The 17,593-nt window shown below is 40.5% G+C and overlaps 1 protein-coding gene across 1 annotated transcript in view; it reads left to right on the forward strand.

The window, feature by feature from the left end:
- Window positions 1-4,181: 4,181 nt before the first annotated feature.
- The window catches only part of MACC1 (MET transcriptional regulator MACC1), a 61,431-nt gene continuing 48,019 nt past the window's right edge, over window positions 4,182-17,593 (forward strand). The window contains exon 1 of the mRNA XM_036247101.1: window positions 4,182-4,229. The gene's annotated coding sequence lies outside the window, so the exon portion shown is untranslated. The remainder of the gene's footprint in view (window positions 4,230-17,593) is intronic.

Raw genomic sequence — 17,593 nt, forward strand, 5'->3', positions numbered from 1 at the left:
TCCCCGAAAGCCTTGGGCTGTGCTCTCTATGGCTGGTGTGTGTGGCCATCCCCAAAAGCCTTGGGCTGTGCTCTCCTTGGCTGGTGTGTGTGGCCATCCCCAAAAGCCTTGGGCTGTGCTCTCCATTGCTGGTGTGTATGGCCATCCCCGAAAGCCTTGGGCTGTGCTCTCCTTGGCTGGTGTGTATGGCCATCCCCGAGAGCCTTGGGCTGTGCTCTCCTTGGCCGGTGTGTATGGCCATCCCCGAGAGCCTTGGGCTGTGCTCTCCTTGGCCTGTGTGTGTGGCCATCCCCGAGAGCCTTGGGCTGTGCTCTCCTTGGCCGGTGTGTATGGCCATCCCCGAGAGCCTTGGGCTGTGCTCTCCTTGGCCGGTGTGTATGGCCATCCCCGAGAGCCTTGGGCTGTGCTCTCCTTGGCCGGTGTGTATGGCCATCCCCGAGAGCCTTGGGCTGTGCTCTCCATTGCCGGTGTGTGTGGCCATCCCCAAGAGCCTTGGGCTGTGCTCTCCATGGCCGGTGTGTATGGCCATCCCCGAAAGCCTTGGGCTGTGCTCTCCTTGGCTGGTGTGTATGGCCATCCCCGAGAGCCTTGGGCTGTGCTCTCCTTGGCCGGTGTGTATGGCCATCCCCGAAAGCCTTGGGCTGTGCTCTCCTTGGCCGGTGTGTATGGCCATCCCCGAGAGCCTTGGGCTGTGCTCTCCTTGGCCGGTGTGTGTGGCCATCCCCGAAAGCCTTGGGCTGTGCTCTCCTTGGCCATGGCAGCACGTCAGAGGAGGGTATGGTTCGCACAGCTGCCTCTGTTCACTGCGACAGTGGATTCTGTTCTGTCTCTGCTGCTTTGTGTCACCAGTTCCTAATTGCAGGTCCCAGATAGCTGTGTCTGATTAGCCATTCTAAGTGCTTTGCTTCTCCCTTATCTATCAGGCTGGCCTGACAGCGAGTCACTGGCATTTCAGCTTCATGCTGATTGTCAACATTAGAGTGAGTTTGGATGAAGCAGATTTCAAACTCACAACTGTTAGTCTCCTTTACCTTACATGGTTTTTGGGTGACTCCTTTATAATTCTCATTCTTTCAGTTCCTCTCCTCCTTATCTGGTTTCTCTCCAAGATGGTACCTGAGTGTATGGTAAGAGCATAGACATAACATTATGTGCGTGGAAAAGAAGGGGGTCTGAGCCCACATGATGCCATCTGGGTCCTGGCTGGTCACCTGCTGTGGAGGAATCTGGTTTGATTCAGGTGCTTGACCAACAGGCCTTTTTGGAACATGGTGCAAGCATGCCCTCCGCTGATGGGTGATTCTTACCACTTTTCTGGAGCCTTGAAGGCAGAGTGTAGCTCTTCGTCCTGACCATTGACATCTGCAGGTCCACTGGGCCGCATGGCCCCTTCACATTCCCACACTGGTTGGGGTGGAACTAGTCCCTGATCAGCTCTCCCAGCCGGGCAAAGAATACAATGGTGTAGTCTGTGTTGCTGAACACAGAGGCCCTACTCCCAATATATTTCACTCCAGAACCTATAGTGTGTTTCTAATGAAGCCCCCTTAGAGCTCCACTCAGCCCCTGGCTTTCTTCTTTCCAAGTACTGGGGTAGATGGGGCCGGCTCTCCATACCCTCTTCCTACCTGTCAGGAAATAACCGATGTTTATATTTTAGTTATTATTTAGGTACAATTATTCTCATGGCTGTAAATGATCATGCTTTCACAGGAGAAATGAACAGGGTGCATCAACCTAGTCAGACAACTGTATAAATCAGTACAAGAAACAAGTAAGGGGCAAGGAAAGGGTAAGGGGTCAAAGAAGACTTTCTTAAGGAAGCCACCCTGAACTCTGTTGAGGATAAATCCTGGCCCAATTGTAGATCACTGAGCTTATACTCACACGGGCAGGGTAAGGGGCCAGCTGTCCTTATGCCCTAATAAAGGGCTGGGATGACTTGCCAGACAACAGTCGCCTACCCCAGCCTGTCTTTGAGTCTGATGGTCCACAGAAATCTCATTGTGTGTCAGCAGTATCTAGAAGGTTCTCTTCTTCCCAAGTGGCTGACAGCTAAAAGGCAGAGCTGAGTGTGCGAGGACCCGGAGAATCCCACAGAAGCAGAGGTGATCACATCAGTGATTAAGAACTATTTAAAGGAGCACATAGGGCAGAGTTTCTACGTCAGAGACAGATTAGATTAAAGGGGAAGGAAACCAGAAATGCTGGAGCCGATGATCAGAAAATCATAGATGGAGGCAAGGCCAGCTCTCCGAGATGCAGTGATGGTACCGAGGGCGTCATTGGGAAGCTCTTAGAAAGCGAAGTGCACAGCAGGAGGCAGAGCTGGTGAACCAGTTAGCGCTGGTCCACGAGAGCCTTCATTTCCGGGGCTGTCTGGGGTGAGTGGATAGATGCAGTACCTTACCTACATGCAAATAAGGTTGTGGAGGCTGCCCCAGAGGACACCACAGGGGAATTCTGATAACAGTATGTAGAGTTTTTAAAGTGCAAATGTTCTCTGCGATAAAGATGGCATTAGGTATTCAAATCCAGCTCAGAATTAATATCTCAGTTATTTCATTCATTGATTGCTTATCAGAAACATCTACATGTAAATTACTGACTATGGGAATAAAATAAGGCCTTGCCTTCAAATAGGAAGGTAACATTGCCTGTGTGTACACACATATACATACAACAATGAAACAAGGTATGAGATCTGTTATGAGAGGACTAGGTAAAATATGGAATTTATTAAGAGGGAGAGAGTAATTCAGATTAAGGAAGACAGAGGAGGGCTTCTTAGAGAAGAGTGTTTTGTTTGTTTGTTTGTTTTTTCACTAAGCTTTGAAAGAAAGGAAAGATCTGAATATTTAAAGGTGGGCAAAATATTTCGGGGAGAAACAGCATGGAGAACAAAATCTGTAGGATTTGTGGAAATAGGGAACCATTTGTTTTGAAAGGAATATCAGTGACATAAGGAAGCATTAGGTTCTAGTCAGGAGATTGAGGGACCTGTGACAACGGAAAATAGAATGGTTCAGTTTGGATTGTGGGGTGACCCAAGGGCAAACATTCCCAGAGCTCTGGGTGGATCAAGTAGGTTGGGCAGCAGGAAGCCCCCGTGTTCCTGAGGGAGGTGGCACGTAGATAGGTAGCAGAGAAAGTTCTGGTATCTCCTTACTTTAGCTGAATCCTCCCATTATATTTTTGGGCCCAGCCCAAGCCAAGACCTTGTCTGTATCCATTTTCTGGTCTGTGTATAACAGAAAATAAAGGCTGAGACAGATCCTGTACGAAGAAATGGAGGAAAGATTTTGTTAGTTTTTGTTTGTTTTACACACTCTGTGTTCCTGATGTTGCAAAGAAGTGAAACAATTATTGCAACTTTAATTTTATCTCCCCCCGCCCCCGGAGTTTTAAAATTTGTTTTTGCCTCCAAATTTCTTGTTCCTGAATTTTGAACAATCAGAAATAATGCTGGATTACACAGAAGGAAAACACAAAATGAGGAAATGGAAAGGAAAATGGAAGGGAATGTCACCAAGAGTTCTATTTTGTTCACATTTTTAATAATCAGGGGCATTTTGGAGGATGAAGGTAAAAGGTCTTCATTATGTCTGTAGCTCCTCTGAGGGACAGTAACAGTGCTGACGCAGGAGACCTTCAGTCCTCACCTGGGAAGCCCTCATTCACCTGCTCCATGGGCTGGGAGGCCTCCTTAGCTCTGAATCACTGAAGGAGAATCTGGTGGGGCCGGTTTCACAGCTGCATGAGGATTTGTTGGCATGACATGCTTTAGTTCTTGCCAACACTGAGGGCGCCTTCTTACTTCTTGGCAAACATCAGTCTATTTCTGTTTTCTTTTATAGGAATAGGTCCATATTTATAAGTTGTACTTAGAGATACCCACCCAATATATATATTTACTTATTGCTTTGCGTTTCCATCTGTGTACTCTTTCTTCCTAGGGTGAAACTGTAGCCATCCACCCTCTTCTCCCGGTTTCAGGTGAGGAGTGTGAATTGTGGGTGTTGTAGTTCTTCTGCCTTTTAGGGTTTCTGGTTGGGCAGCCTGGAGCCACAGTGGGAGGACTTCTAGTCCCAGGTGGCTCTGTAAGCTACAGTTCAGGTGCCGCACACAGAGAAGGACACGTTTGAAGAGAGCCCTTGGTTTCCATAGAGTGACCTCCATCACTAACATAATGTTCCTGAACTGAAGAGGCTTGGTTCATTCCTACAACTGTAAGTGTTGTTTTCCAAATTTAATATTCTTTTACTATTGATATATAGTACACATAAGAAACTGTGTTTTTTCCAGCACAATTAAAGAAACTAAATGCTTTTTCCTTCTCAAGCCCTGCTTGGAAAGGAAAAGGGAAGGTAATTGATGTTGTGTGAGTTTATGGGACATGGCTTAGGATAAACTTTGGCACATGGAATAGAATAATACCTTGAGACCTGATATAAAGTAAAATAATTTATAAAAAGAGGAGGAAGACATGCAACATTCAAAATCAAATGTAAAAACATACCACTTTGATATGCTTCAAATATATGGATGGTTGAAATTCTCTGAAAATTTTAAATATTTCAAAAGACAGCCAGGTGTGTTGTAAAGACTGTGGGCATTGAAGTCAGAGAAAGTTGGGTTCAGTAACCCCACTGCTTTAATTAAGCGACCTTTGACAAGGCGTTTCACCTGTTGAGCCTCCGTTTACTCATTTGTAAAGTTGATATAAAACCTGCTTCATTGGGTTACTAAGTGGAATTAGCATAATGCATTGTACGAAGTGGATGGTTAGACAATAACTGATGGAAGATAAACTTGGCTTCTTCCTCATTAAGTTTCAATTGAACTTTAAAAGCAGATTAAAGAGAAACAATATGATTTGACTATGTGAGCTATCTAGAGTAGTCAAATTCATAGAAACTCAAAGTAGAATGATGGTTGCCAGTGAGTGGGGGAGAGGAGAAAATAGAAAATGTTTAATGGGTGTAGTTTCAGTTTTGCAATTTAAAAACACTTTGGAGATTATAAATATACTTAACGCTATTGAACTCTACACTTATAAATGGTTGAGATGGTAAATTTTATGTTATGTATTTTTCACTACAATTTTTAAAAAGAAGACAAAAAGAGTGCTGTGAAAATTCTGGTGCCTCCCATTCATTAAGGTGTTCCTGTCTACTTAAAAATTGTCCACGTCCATTTTCAGTGGGTCTACTTTTAGGGTTGATATTCGATCACATATGTCCATGTCTAGTTTTTACATAACAATAATTAGTAGTGATTATAATGTGTTTCTGATATATTCTTAAAGTTGTCTTGACCTTTGTGTGATCCTTTTTATACCTTCCTTATCTTAATTATCTCTAATTCATAATAGTTATTTTTAATATGATTTCATGGGTACTATACAGATATAGCAATTATGAAGTCATAATTATTAGTTACAACTTACTTGAAAACTTTAGATACAACCAAATGTATTATTTATTGCAGTTTTCTCATATTCCCTGTAGCTTATTTATAAACAGATTATTTTTGTCTGTGTCTTCAAGATAATAAAGACTATTGGACAGGATCTGTTAAACACCATCTTATCTCAAAAAGTATTAGCTAATTTGGAGGACAAAAGACAATTTAGTGTTTTATTTATTTTAAACATTTAAGCATGTCATTATTGACCTTTGGAAAACCTTTACTTGAAAAGCCACTCATATGCCTAACTGTCTACTAAAACTAAGTACCCTCTATGGTATTTGGTGACAGCAACCAGTATTTGTGATGAGTGTGCAAAGTTTTGCATGTGATATATTTAAATGAAAACTCTCAGAGGAGCTATGTCAGCAAGTCCAGGGTAGCATTGAATGAAAAACAAAGGAGAAGGCAAGCTGCAGAGGCACTTGATAAATATAGTATACTATCTAAAGGGCAACACTGGTTTTCTGTTGAATGCCCTGAATGGTCTACTCTTTCTAGGAAATGTCACTTATTCATATAACAATTACTTTTAGCAATCCTAAAATGTTCTTCCACTGGACTTGGGGTTAAGGAGTGACTGAGGCATGGTCCTTAAGGGGAGTCTGGTCCATTAGAGGAGATATGTACTTATAAAAAAACATAGAGAGAGGAAGTGTTAATCCATCAATCACTCATGCCATTAGGTATCACTGTTGTTTAATTCCCACTCCTTAAAAGATATGATGCTCAGTATCATGGGATTAAAAAGAAGCCTTCATAAATCTTTGCTTGAACTGTAATCATTGGACACCAGAAAAAAACAAATTTGAAAAGTTGTGTATGAGTCACTCAACAGCAGAGTGGAGTGACTTCCCAAAACATGGAAGAATGTATACCCAGCATGCCTGATGAATGGGGGTCATGATGTATAAAAACTGTGAGGATGCTCTGAGAAGTGGTAGATCTTAGACCAGGCCTGGAAGAGTGTGCAGAGTTGAAATCAGCAGAAAAGATGTAGAGAATTTCTCATCGAAAGCAGTGCTTCCCCAAGTTTTTACAGATGAAATGACTTTAGGCAGTATCAATAACAGTTAATGACTTTGAGTTACATCTAAGTTCTCAACGTTATTAAATTACTTTTAATTCTTCAAGGGCATAGTTTTTTGTTGCTGTTGTTGTTGTTATGACTTTAAGATTCTTTAACACTTGTTTAATCCTCCTTTTTTTAAAAAAAGTATCTTCATTGTTGAAAGTATTACAGATGTCCCTCCTTTATTCCCCCATTGACCTCCTCCTCCCCACGCCCACACCTCCTGCCTTCACCACACTACTGTCTGTGTCCATTGGTTATGCCTATAAGTCTTTGGTTTATCTCTTCCCGCTCTGTTCCCCTCCTTCCCTCTGCAGTTTGTCAATCTCTTCCCTACACCATGTCTCTGGATCAGTTGTGTTCGTCAGTTTATTTTGTTCACCCTCCTTTTAACAACAATAGAGTAATAGCAGGCTCAGTGATTTTAGAAGGCAAAATGTATTTAATTACAACACATTTTTTAAAAAGACATTTGTTTTTATAGTTATAGACTATTTATTTCAGTAGATACTGGTTTTTTCATTTATGTTATGGATAGAAATTTGCAATTAAAAGATTTATCTGAGCTAAAATGAGAGTGGGTTTTATAGAAAATAGTAAATGAAAAATAGTTTAGATGGTACTTGGTAATGGAAATATCATGAAGAGGTACCAGAAGGCTTGAAGTTTGGGAAACATTGAAGTGGAGGCAATGTGAAGGGCAGAAATTAGGAAGTGAAACTGAATAGGCTGTTTTTATGTATGATTGGAAAGGAAGGACATTGGGTATTCTATGGAGGGTATCCTGGGGGCTTTGGGTGATGATGCTGGAATAAGGTTAAAGTTTGTGGAAGTTTAAAGGGATTTGGACTTCAGCTTCCACATGGTGGAGTTTCAAAAGGGTCCTGACCCCAGGACAGCCTGTGGAAAGCTGTGCTTTAAAGATCATCCAAGGAATGCCATATAGGTGGGTTGTATAGCACTAGGAAAATGAATGTAGAAAGAGCACTTTGGAAATAGGTTTTAATGCTCTGAGCATGAATAAATGGGTGCTGGGGATGAAAATGGAAGAGAGGAATGAGGAAGATATTCCATACGAATAAAAATTAGCCCTGGACAATGTGGCTTACTTGTTGGCTCATGCACTGAAGGGTCATGGGTCCAATTCCCAGTCAAGGGCATGTACCTGGGTTGCAGGTTTGATCCCAGGCCCTGTCTGGGCACATGTAGGAGGCAACCAATCAATATGTCTCTCTCACATCGGTGTTTCTCTCTCTTCTCCTCCTCCTCCTCCCTCCCTTCTACCCTCTCTAAAAATCAATGGAAAAAATATCCTTCAGGGAGGATTAACAAGAAAGAAAGAAAGAAAGAAAGAAAGAAAGAAAGAAAGAAAGAAAGAAAGAAAGAAAGAAAGAAAGAAAGAAAGAAAGAAAGGAAGGGAGGGAGGGAGGGAGGGAGGGAGGGAGGGAGGGAGGGAGGGAGGGAAAGAAGGGAGGGAGGGAGGGAAAGAAGGGAGGGAGGGAGGGAGGGAGGGAAAGAAAGAAAGAAAGAAAGAAAGAAAGAAAGAAAGAAAGAAAGAAAGAAAGAAAGAAAGAAAGAAAGAAAGAGATGGGGAGAAAGGGATGGGGAGAAAGAGAAAAAGAAAGAGAGAGAAAAGGAAGGAAGGAAGGAAGGAAGGAAGGAAGGAAGGAAGGAAGGAAGGAAGGAAGGAAGGAAGGAAGGAAGGAAATTATAATAATGATGATGATGATGAAAAAAAGCAGCAATCAAGATGATGAAAAAAAAAGCAACAGGCAAGATGCTCTTGAGTTTCTAATCTTAGTGGGCTGGCCGAATGACAATGATACTGAAGCAAAAGAGAGGGAGCTAGTTCTTGTGGGGGAAGTGTTCCTTTTACGCCAAGCAACTCCAGATTGCCTGATGGGTTGACCTTCCCATCAGTGGAAAGGGGAACTGCATTGTTAATCGGGAGGGGTGGGAATTCTAGAGGGCCACCAGAGTTAGCCAGAGAAATGGAGATAGCAAGCACCTCCCCCGTTAGAATGCTACTAGTTCTGCTCGTGCTCTGCCCTCTTCTGGGAGGGATGCTGAAGAAAGAGAGTCTCCAGGCATCCAGGGATAGGAAGGGGAAGGAAGAAAGGCTGACTGTTCCTCTCAAGATGTTACTTGTTCTTGGGGGTTCTCTCTTGATTACTGTAGCTACCACCTTGCTCAGGGATGAGACTTTGTTACAGTGTCCTTCTTCAGAGGGGGAATTTGTGTGCCTTCTATTTTCATTGGGAAAGCACTGAATTTAGATGTTTTCCTAAAAAATACAGTATGTAGTAGGTAGATATTTAAAGATAGACAGACATCACAAAGACTGTCTCACCTTCCAACTTGAAAAGTAAAATATTAGAAGATTCAAATGAAGGGCTCCCCTAATCTTATTCTTCTCTTTCGACTTCAGTGGTTACTGCTCTCCTGTCTTTGCAGATTTCCCTCCATTGTGTGGTTTTATTCTCTTATCTGTTTTTATTTTTATGTTTTAGTCTCTCCACTGCTGTGTGAATATATTCGTAAATAGTATATAACATTGTTTTGAATGTTGAAAATATTATATAAACATTACCGTGTACATTATCCATCTGCCACTTGCTCTTTCTCTCTCAATATTGTACTTTTGAAATTAATTCATGTTGATTCTCGTAGCATAAGTTATTCATATTTATATCTGTATGATATTTTGCTATTATATGTAACACTAATAAATATTTTAATGCATGCCATTTGTGTACAGATGTAAGGATTATTCCAGTGACTATTTCTAGGAATAGATTTGCTGAGCCACGAGCATAAGCATCTCAACTCTATGTGATACTGATAAATTTCTCTTCAAAATATTTACACAAGGTTATATTTCTAGCCTAGATGAATAAGAGTTTCTGTTTCTTTCCCATTCTAACACATTTATTTATGTTCTAGTTAAATAATCTTTATAGATGTAATTGAAAACCAGATGCTTGTGGCATCTGGGAGACTCAGATATGTTTGGAACACTGCAATTTCTAAAATATAGTACAAAATTTTATCTCAAATCAACTTCCTTGTCTCTCAACCTATGATGTGAGAGATTTACTGACATGTCCATTTAACAAACATTTACTTTGTAATTATATTAATAATAATAATAATATGGAAAACAGCTGTAACATCATTTGAATGCTTACCATATGTAAAGAACTGTTCTGACCACTTTAATTACATTATCTTATTTAGTTAACTTTTGGGGGAATATAATTATATCCAAACCTTTGGAGATGAAGAAACCGATTCACAGAAATATTATGTCCATAGTTAGTAAGTAGGGGTGGTAGATTTCATATCTATTCAATCTATTATAATTTAGATAGGTAAGAAAGGATAGGTGGGAATAGACTGGGGAGAGAGACATCAAAGTATCATAGTCCTTAACTTTCAAAAGGTTAGACTCTAGTTAATATTTAAATAACATCAAAAGAGCATAATTAAGTAATGAGAAGTGTCGAGTAAGTGCTATATTTGTACTGGGGATAATTTAATTTCTCTAGGAAGATTGAAAAATGATTCTTACAGGTGATCAAACTTTATTGAGCCTTAGAGATAAGAGAAGGAAGATAAAGAGGCAAAAAATGAAGAGAGTAGTTTTAAAGAAAATATGGGAAATTGAAAAAGTACAAGATATATTTGGTAAAGGTAATGTATCCAATCATTAACTCAACAGCTACTTTCTGAACATCTGCTGAGTGAGATGCTGAGCTAAGTTGTGGGGTACAACGTGAACGACAGAGACACCATCCCCACAGATGGGTGTGCTGGAACATGCAGATTTTAGGAAATGGGAAAATATGAAGGGAAAAATAGGATGTCTGTAATTACAAAGGATTTTCAAATAGCAGCTTAAGGAGTATGCACTTTATTCTGAAGGCAGTGAGGAATCAGTGTGTCACTGTGAGGTGAGTGGCAATATTAATTTGTTTATTTAGTAAACATTTATTTTACCTGTGCTTTGCTTAGTGCTGCCAATATAGGGATGGAGGAGCTCATATACAGAGGAAGTGAAAATATCTATACAAATTGATGATACCACTTGAGAAATAGGCAGGGGTTGCACAGGATAGAGATGCCTAACACAGGCTGGACAAGTGTGGTGAGAAGAGGGATGATCATGGTGGGAGATACTTCAAGATTTTGGGGGGATAAAAAAAATTGCTTGAAGCAATTTGACAACTGAGTTTAGTCTTTTATAAAATAGCAATTATTTGTTATTTATTTATGTATTTATTTTTCTTTATTGATTTTAGAGAGAGAGAGGAAGGGAGAGGAACAGAGAGATAGAAACATCTATGAGAGAGAATATCAATTGGCCGCCTCCTGCATGCCCCCCACTGGGATCTGGCCCACAACCTGGGCATGTGCCCTGACCAGGAATCAAACTGGTGACCACTTGGTGCATGGGTCGACGCTCAACCACTGAGCCACACCAACCAGATGCAATTATTTGTTTTTTTATTCTGGGTTCAAAAATGTTGCATGTTCACTCTAGAAAACTTGGGAACCACAATCAGAATTACAAAGGATGTGTATCTTTATGTTTTGTGTGTATATCCTGATAGTCTTTTTATATCTATAGTAGATGTTAATAATGAATAATTTATAGAAAATATTATGTGCCCAGCTGGTGTGGCTCAGTGGATTGAGCGTCATCCCAGGGACTGAGAGGTCCTGGTTCCATTCCCAGTCAGGGCACATGCCCGGGTTGCTGGCTTGATCCCCAGTAGCACTCAAGAGGCAGCTGATCGATGTTGATGCTTCTCTCTCATTGATGTTTTTATCTCTCTCTCCCTTCCTTTCTCTCTAAAAAATCAATAGAAACATATTTTTTAAATCACATTATGTGATAATTGATTTACAAATTATTATATAGTCTTCTATAACATAATTTTAAATTGCTCATTGTATATGATATCATACCAATTATTTAACCAATCCTCCACTGTTAATCCTTTCCTGATACTAGTGTTTGCTATTGTGAATAGTGCCACACTGACCATTATTGTACAAACATCTTAGACATATCTAATTACTTTTAAAGGTAAGTTTCTAGAATTTGAATTATATGCCATATTACCCACTAAAACACCTGATCATATCATACAAGAGAAGGAAAGCCCTTTTGGAATATTAGTAAGAGACTGAGTTGATGAAACCTGCATTTTAAAAATACCATCCTTAATATATTGTGAAGGGAGAATAGAACACATGGAGGCAGCAAGCTAGGTAGGATTTATTATTGAAATCTAGGTGAGATAAAATAGAACCTGCGCAAACAAAGTCACATTATTGATGGAATGTTGTCGAAGATTTTAGAGAAAATTCTGTAGAAATTGGTGGATTAGAGACAGTGACTCAGGGGCAAGATGAGGGTAAATTGTGCATTACCTCTCAGTTTCTGACATAGGGAACTAACTAGGTGATGGCAGTGACCTTGCTCCCTTAGGGAAGATAGGAGAAACAGGATCAGTTCAAATGAATGGACTTTGACATACCTATGACCATCCACATGGAGAAATTGCTTAAGCAATTAGACAAGTCTGTGAGTCAGGAGTGCATATGGGCTAGAAATAGATGGAGTCAGCAGCACCCAGGCATAGCTACAGTCATGGGTGTGGATGGGATCTCCCAGAAGTATTAAGAAGTGCTTCATGAGAAGAGTAGAGAGCTCATGACAGTGCCTCATGACATAATAACATTAAAGTTTGATCGATTTAAGAAATAGCCATGCTGGAGACTGAGAAGGATTGGCCAGAGACATAGGAGTACAGCCAATGAAATCTAGTGCGAAGGAAGACAAAAGAGTACTTTCCAAGATGGGAGAAGTTAACAATGCCCCATGTCACAGAGAGACCTAATAAGAATGAAAGGTGTCTTTTAAATTTCACTGGAGGTCTTGTCCAGAACAGTTTCAGTAGTGTCAGGGACAGACAGCAGAAGGCCATGGCTACAGCTGTGTTCCAACATGATGACCTGGGAGGCAGTGGGTAAATCAGTAGTGAAGGAGGAGATGAGAAAGTGGAAAACTTTGGGACAAACGGGGACTGGGGCTCCAGAGGAGATAATAAGGACTAACCCAGGGCACTGCATGGCATGAGATACAAAGGCCGACATGGCAGTAGGCTTATCAAGTAGAGAGATATAAAGTGTGAGGGGGAGGATGAAGTTCAAGAGGGATCCAAGACTTTAATCTGATATACCTGAGAAGATTGTAAAACCATCAGCAAAGGCAGATGTGAAGAAAAGAAATAGGCATTTTTGTTGATAGAGAAAAGGAAGGAGAGATGAGTTCTACCTTGGAGATGCTGACTTGAGGTGTATATGGATACGTATAGGATATGACAGCATTCACATGGAGACATTCTGAAGGGGGCTGTTACGGTCTTGTAGCTCAGGGCAGAGATCTAGTTAGAGACCAAGACCACTGAGCCTTTCCCATAAAATATGGGGTTTGGAATCTTGGGGAAGGCTGCAATAGCTCAAAAAGATCGCTGAAAGTGAGAACAATAAAACCATAGGGGATGTTTAAATAAACAGAGGTGGAACCACTGAAGAAAACAGGGAAGAAATGATCAAAGCAATAGCAGGAAAACCACTGGGACAATTCAAAAAGCAGAGGAGGGGCAGTTCTAGGAGGCGGAGATCTTGGCCAATTCAGCTGCGGCAGGACAAGCAGGAAGATCACCAAGGAAGACCCTTGGCATCTGGGTTAATTTCAGCTCTTGCTTTGTCCTGAAAATACACTTTTAAGATATTTATCGTAATACTGTAATTTATATTCTATTTTTTTTCCTTCTCGGTTTCTTCTTCCTTCTGTATGGAACAAAATAACTTTAAAAATTTTTATAACATAGCTTTAAATTTCTATTTCTGACTGAATTTACAAGAAATATTTTATGACCAAACTTACACTTCTAAGGAAACTAGCCAGATTTGACCTCATGAAAATTTATCAGAGGTACAAGTTGATGCAGGTTTTTCTTCCCTTTCTTGCCATTCTAAAGAAAATAAATTGTGTTAACCTACATATCAAGCTTTTTGATTCCTAAAATACCTGTATAAACTTAATTCTAGACCTTCACACTGAGGTACTAGGAGGAACCTTTTTATCTTTTACTAATTAAAAAAATAGCCAGTCTCCAACAAAGTGAGCATTCTCTTCATGGGTGATTTTGATAAACTGAAAATTCAGTGAAAAAAATATTACTTGTTTTTGAATATCAAGAATCAGGCATCATTTTTCAGATGTAAAGGGTATAAATGTAATTTTATGTTATATCTGTAATCCAACCTATATTTCTGTATTCTCCTAGGAAATGTATGTTACAGCTCACCTGTTTACTGAAAAATTTAGACACATGTATTCTGTGTTTGGTGTTTCATTCAAGTTTCCGAAGGTTGATGTAATAAATGAGGTAGATAATGATTTGAAAAGTGCATTTCACTTGGACTAGGATTTAGACACACCTGTGTCAGAATGTTAGGGCTGAAAAAAAGATGTTGGAGACTGTACCCAATAAAAAGACTTGAAAATAATATGTTTAAAAATTGAACTGTAACTGGAGGTAGTTAGATACATACTTAAATATGTATCTAAATATATTTACAAAGATATTAAATAGAACACTTAAAGTAATTCTTACATTTAATTTTAAAAATCCAAATAATATAAAAGCATATAGAATGAGTCTGGCCAGTGTGGCTCAATGGTTGAGCATCGACCCAGGCACCAAGAGGTTGCCAGTTCCAGTCCCAGTCAGGGCACATGCCCAAGTTGTGGGCCCGATCCCCAGTGAGGGGCATGCAGGAGGCTGCCAATTGATGTTCTCTCTCATCCATGTTTCTATCTCTCTCTCCCTTGCTCGCTCTCTAAAACCAATAAAGGAAAAAAAAAATTTCTTAAAGTATATAGAATGAAGAGTGAGCTGAAATGCCAGGCTTCAGATTCCCATCTGTGAGTCCTCGCCTCGGGAGCACAGCATGGCAGCGGTCCAAGTGTTTGGAATGCTTCCGGTAGTACATATTATAAGCCTATGGAGTATCTAGTGCCTTTTCCTTATTTTCTTCTTTTGGTAATTAACCCATGGCATTGCATATACAGAGACTACATTATTCTTTACCACCTGGTTATGGATGTGCCCGAGTTTATTTATTGGTCTCATGGTGATGCTTTCTAAGTATAATTTCTGGTCTTTAGCTGCTATTAACACAGTTGCAGTGATCAAAGATGTTAAATTAGAAAACTTGGCTAGGATTCTAAGCCAATAGCTTTCAGATACCAAAAAAATATCTGACTAAAATCCCAACTGGGGATATTAGCACCCCTGGAAAGTTTGGTATGTTTTCTGATAGAAAACCAGAGCTGAGGGAGGCATGGCTGGCAGAAGGATTAGATGCACTGCCTAGTCCACAGGCAGTTGTAAGCTTCTGAGGATACCCCAAAGCACACTCACTCATGTACATGTGCACACGCACACACAGGCACATACCCTACATGCATTATCAGCAGTAAACATTGCAGAGGCAAAGCCAGCTTACAATCAGAGCAGTAGATTAAAAACGTTCTGTTTTATTTCTTCCTTTTTTTCCTCATTCTCCAGCTTTAGAGGCTTCAGTAACAGAAGCTTGCAAGTTGGATGATGGAGGAGGTGAGGAAGAAAAAGATGTGCTGTACCCTCCCGAGAGCTGTAGACTCTTAGGACATGGGGGCATGGGAATCTGTCTTACACTGGAAGATTGCTATGCAGATGAAAATATTGGATGGGGCATTCTGATTTATGAATCAAAACTGCATTTTGCAACTTAAAGCAACCACAGGATTTTCTTTAAATCTAAGGGTGACCAGAAGCTACATGAGGCCAACTGGGGAATTTTCATCAGTGGTATTGGAGAAAACTTCCCCCAGTGAGTACATTTTTAAAAGGAAAGTGGTACAGACTGACAAACCTCAGAAGAGGAGTGGGGGGGAGGGAAGAGATAAACCACAGAGCTTATGAGCATGTATGCGTAACCAATGGACATAGACAACAATGCTGGGGACGGGGGGGGGGGGGGGGGGGCGGGGCAGGGCATGGATTGGGAGGAGGGTGTCAGTGGGGGGAAAAGGAGAAACATCTGTAACAAAATAAAATTAATAAAAAATAATTTTAAAATATGAAAGGAAAGTAGTGGCTGAAAATATAGTTGCATTCTGATTTGTCTCATGAATTGTGTTTAAAATGGTTACATGCCTAGCCCTGGCCGGTTTGGTTCAGCGGTTAGAGCGTCAGCCTGCGGTCCAGAGAGACCCGGGTTCGGTTCCCGCTAAGGGCACGTACCTTGGCTGCAGTTTGTCCCCGGCCCTGGTTGGGTCGTGTGGGTGGCGGCCACTTGATGTGTCCCTTTCACATCAATGTTTCTCTCTCTTCCTCTCTCTCCTTCCCACTCTATCTGAGTAAAAAATGGAAAAATGTCCTCGGATGAGGATAAAAAATAAAATAAAATGGTTACATGCCTATCTTTGCCCACATATCAGGGAAGTACTCATTCTTAAACAAGGACAATATGATAATCAAAGGATTTCCAGAGCAGCATAAAGTTGATTAACTTGGAGTAGGAATAATTTTAACCCAAACCATACTCTAGGGCTGCATTTGCAGTTTGGTAATCAGTAGCTACATGTGTCTTTTACAATTTATATTAATTTAAAGTACCTAATAAAAATTCAGTTCCATATTTCAGTTGTTCAGTAGCTACATGTAGCTACTGATTATGTGATTTGACAAAGCAAATATAGAATACTCCCCAAACCACAGAACTTTGGGTTCCTATCACAGACATTAAACCATTTAATTCTCACAAAACATGGTGGAAAAGGTATAATTATTATTCCCACTTAATAGATGTCAAAATCAAAGTCCAGAGAGGTTTAGAAACTTGATCAAGTTCTCTGATTCCAGGTCCCATGTTCTTTATTCCAAACCACATTGGTTGACCCTCAAGACAAGTATAAATATAAAACTGACTTTACTTTCAAAATATATCAAGGACTATTCTGAATTCTAGAAATCCCCAAGGAAGAAGGTTTTGCTCATCTCTATAACATTACTGGGTTGGTGGGAAACACAATCTCGTGTCTAGTTTCTAACACCTCCTGTTTTACAATCCATAAAATTTATTCACTGACGTAGATTCAACTAAGACTTTTAGTGAGTGTGAAAGGTTTAGTAGTGACAGTGAAGTACTAAATAACATCATTTATCTATAGTATCCCTTCACTTTGGTCTATGGTTCTCTCAGAAAGTAATCACTGACTTGGTTATGCAGAGATTGTTTTGAGACCAGATTTACTTTCTGATGTCATTTACAAATGAAGAGAAATGAAATTCACAATAAAACTATCGTTTCACACTAAACATCTAGTAGTGTATGGGGATAACTCTTTTATTGGACAGAGAAAATACAGGAGGAATTGAAAAAAGTGAAGATGATTAGTAGTCAATGAGTTATGAACACCTTCCTTAATAGGAGGTCAGAGAGATCCAACTGGTGCATGGACTAAGGGTGTTACCTCCAAGTTGTGTGTCCCTAGAGGCTGAAGCTCAAAAATGGAATCATACAAGACCTCAAGGGATGACTTGTGATCCTTAGGAAGCTCAGGAGTGGAAGATGAGGAATGAGTTGGGCTCTGACTCCATTCTCACCACCCTAGTTCAGGCCAATGCCACCTCTCCTTGTCTCTTGTTCTGCTCCACATTTTGCTTTCCATATTTCTAAAAGGTAAATCATAGGATCATATTATTCCTTTAATAAAAACTCCTCTGTGTCTTCTTTTTTAGAGACTAAAGTTCAAGCTCCTGGGGATATCTCACAAGGGCATTCAGGACCAGTCCCTGCTGGCCTCTGCACTTGTTCCCCTTGCCACTTCCCCAGGCCTCCTACCTCTGTTCCTACCCTGCTGCTATGGCCCAGCCTTCCTCAACTACTTCCTGTTTCCTGAATGAGTCATGTCCACTCTTGCTT

Source organism: Molossus molossus, unplaced genomic scaffold (genome assembly GCF_014108415.1).
Source record: "Molossus molossus isolate mMolMol1 unplaced genomic scaffold, mMolMol1.p scaffold_m16_p_7, whole genome shotgun sequence".
In the NCBI taxonomy this organism is placed as follows: Eukaryota; Metazoa; Chordata; class Mammalia; order Chiroptera; family Molossidae; genus Molossus; species Molossus molossus.